Below are 3,958 nucleotides of genomic sequence, written 5' to 3' on the forward strand. Positions count from 1 at the left end.
GGCGTGCTGTTCAGTTTTGAAGCACGACTAACTGGTACTGTTTGCAAAGAAAATATAAACTACTCTACCACTACTCCGCCTCTAGTACTAGTAGTATAAAAAAGAAATATAGGCTGGAGCTTCAGAGCTTTCTTGCTAAGGGCTGCCCACTTGCTTCTCACACTATCACCCTCTCTCTAGATCTAAAAAAGACGACCTCTCTCTCCCTCCTCACCGGTGGTCACAGATCCGCTGGGGAAGAAAAGGACGTGCAGCATTGACGCACTCGTCGTCGGCGAGCGAGATCACGCACTGACGACAAGGTCGTCCTCTCAGACCTAGCGCCCGCGCGGGATGGCCTCCGTCCCCAAGCTCGCTGCCGTAGTGCGTGTGGAGGACGACGACCAGGAGCGAAGCCACTTCCCGCCGACCCTCAGGTATGCTACCTCTTTTCGATCCATACGCTTGTTCTATTGCCCCATCTGCCATGTCGCTGCATGTGGATCTTTTTCCACTCCACTATCTTCCCAATTTGCTATCCTCTGCTCTGCTGGTCACGCAGACGAAAACCTTAATTTGCACTATTAAAGGAAACCCTACTTCATGCAGACTAATTCGTGTCTGGGTTGAATAAGGAAAGGAAGGGAGACTCACTACAAAAAAATACACTTCAGTGATTATACGTGTTTGTCACAGTAGGTCATGTTTTCTGTCATGCATGTACATCCATGACAATTTATGACAGAATCAAGATAGTCATACCTGTGCTGTCGTAGAAGTGTTCCATGACATTACCAAACACAACTAGGAAAAGGGCTATAGATAATATGGACACTAATGGTGCACCAAACATGCGGCGCGCCACTACTATATAGCAGTGGCGCACCGTGTGTTGGTGCGCCATTAGTGTGATAGACACTAATGGCGCACCACAACCATGGTGCGCCACTACTAATTTTTTTTATTTTTTACAAAAATAATAATGGCGCACCAGGGCACAGTGCGCCATTACTAGTTAAACTAGTAATGGCGCACCAATCACCCCGTGCGCCACTACTATCATTTTTTGTTTTTTTGCAAAACTACTAATGGCGCACCGCTAGCTGGTGTGCCATTAGTAACCAAGGTCACTAATGGCTCATTTGTGGGTGGTGCGCCATTAGTAACCTTGGACCAGCTAGATATTTTGGACAACCACCTACACACTCACTTTTCCCACTTCATTCTCTCCACCTCCTCCTCCAAGCTTGTCTCGGCTGCCTCCTCCTCCTCACCTCATTTGCACCATAGATTCATCCAAATTAAGTGGTTAAATTACCTTTTTTTGATAGGTAAGTAAGGGGAAAGCTTTCTTTATGTTGTAGATCTACTTTTCTCTCCCTCCAACAACGCGCACATGCACTTTTTATGGCCTAACTAGATCTATGTATGTTTGTGGTGTTGCATATGTTTGTGGTGTTGCATATATGTTTGTGTTTGCAGGTACCGGTATTTGAAATGCGATAGTTTCCAATATTTTGCCGGAATGTTGATTCATTTCCGTTTCGGCGAGAAATTTGGCACTATGCATTCTTTTTGGTCCCATTTTTAGGCAAAGTCATGCCAAATTTTTTCTTGGTTCTAAAATATCGTTTTGCTCTACCCCGCAGGTGACCATGGTCCGCACGATGACCGAAGGCATCGTGAATAGGTTATTGAGCTCCGCGAAGGCCGAGATGCTTCAAAAGAATGAGACGGAGATAAGATGTCCGTGTTGAAGATGCAAGTTGAGGAGCCTTATGGACCCGGATTCCGTACAGGTGCGGGACCACCTGCTCTTGCGTGGTTTCATGGATGACTATCGGTGGCAAGGTGATGAAGATGATTATGAAGTCATCCATGGGGGTCGGGCAAGAAATAAGGAAGGGCAGCAAGACAACCGCGGCAAGGGCGGGCGAGAAGACGAAGAATCTCCAGGACATGATCATGAAGTAGATGTAGTACACAGTCATCATGTAGAAGATGCCGGACATGAGGATGAGGAAGATGCCGGAGCAGACGAAGGACATGATCATGAAGATGAAGATGCCGGAGCAGACGACGATCGACGATCGATGGGCTGGGTGCAGGACCCTCATATTCAAGAGCTGCTTCTCAAGCAGACGGATAACGCAAGAGCTGCCGCCCGAGAGAAAGCCAAGCTGGATCAATTGGAGATAGACGCGGTTACTCCATTGTATGAAGGATGCAGGCCCGAGGATACCCGCCTGAAAGTAATGCTCATGGCTCTGGAGGTGAAGGTAAAACACAAAATGACCGACGCATGCTTCGACGAGAACATGTCATTCTGGCACGAACGTCTTCCCAAGGGGAACAAGTGCCCGACCAGTTTCGAGGAGGCGAAGAAAATCGTGTGTCCTCTGGATTTTCCGCACGTGAAATACCATGTGTGCATGAACAATTGCATCATTTATCGGGACGAGCACGCGGAGTCTACCATATGTCCGGTGTGCGGAGTCACTCGATACAAGAAGAGGAAGAAAGCTCCTCGAAAAGTGGTGTGGTACTTTCCGATCACTCCTCGTATGCAGCGGTATTCCGCAGACCCTAAGGTAGCAAAGCTCTTGCGTTGGCACGCGGATAGGGAGGAGAAGAAGCGAGAAGATGATGCAAATGATCCAGAGATAAATAAAAAAGACAAGATGCTGAGTCACCCTAAGGATGGGAGCCAGTGGCAAGTGTTGAACTTCGAACACCCAGAATTTGGGAACGATCCAAGGAACATCGTGCTGGGCGCGAGCACCGATGGAGTCAATCCGTTTGGCAACCAGAGAAGCACACATAGCACCTGGCCTGTGTTTGTGTGGATGTACAACCTTCCCCCTGGTTGTGCATGAAGAGGAAGTACATTCACATGAGTATGCTAATTGAAGGGCCGAAACAACCAGGGAACGACATCAATCTGTATCTGCGGCTGCTGAAAGAGGAGCTAGACACGCTGTGGAAAATGCCAACCAATACGTGGGATGCCGTAGAGAAAGAATATTTCCCTATGAGAGCCGCACTGCTCACGACGGTGCACGACTATCTCGGTTACGGATATGTCGCGGGGCAGGTGGTCCACGGATTTTCTGGATGCGTCAGGTGCATGGATGATAGAACGTACCGCCAGCTAGATAGAGATCCCTGGTCTTTGAAAACTGTGTTCATGCGACATCGAAGGTGGCTTCGCGACGATGACTCATGGAGGAAACGCAAGGATCTGTTCGATGGTGAAACCGAAACCCGAAGACGCCCGCGTACGAGGAGCGGCGAGGAAATAGAGGAGCTGTTGAAAAATTGGAAAGATTGCCTACTGTCGGGAAAGAAGCAAAAGGCGCCAGAGCCGGGAAAGAAGCGAAAGGCACAAGAGCCGCTGCTGAAGGTATGGAAAACGTGGTCTGTTTTCTGGGACTTGCCGTACTGGAAGATCCACCGTGTGCCTCACAGCCTTGATGTCATGCATATCACGAAGAACGTGTGCGAGAGTCTGCTTGGTACCCTGCTCAACATGCCAGAGAGGACCATAGATGGGCTGAAAGCAAGGGCAGACTTGAAATCAATGGGCATCAGGGAGGAGATTCACGCTAATGATGATGATGATGAGGCGAAGCAGGACACGGAAAGTCGTCGCAAAGGCAAAAAGGCCAAGAAGACCGGAAATGACTTCCCTCCCGCGTGCTTCACTCTAAGTCAGGAGGAGATCGATCAGTTTTTCACCTGCCTCGTAGGAGTAAAAACTTCCTTACGGTTACGCAGGGAAGATAAGCAGATACCTAGACTCAGCGAAGCAGAAGTTCAGCAGGATGAAGTCCCACGACTGTCACGTGCTGATGATGCAGATACTTCCAGTTGCAATCCAGATTATGCACGCGCACGTCCGTGAAACGCTATTTGGCCTATGCAACTTTTTCGACGTCATCTCTCGGAAGTCGGTTGGCGTGAGGCAACTCAGAAGGCT

This window comes from Aegilops tauschii, chromosome 2 (genome assembly GCF_002575655.3).
Source record: "Aegilops tauschii subsp. strangulata cultivar AL8/78 chromosome 2, Aet v6.0, whole genome shotgun sequence".
In the NCBI taxonomy this organism is placed as follows: Eukaryota; Viridiplantae; Streptophyta; class Magnoliopsida; order Poales; family Poaceae; genus Aegilops; species Aegilops tauschii.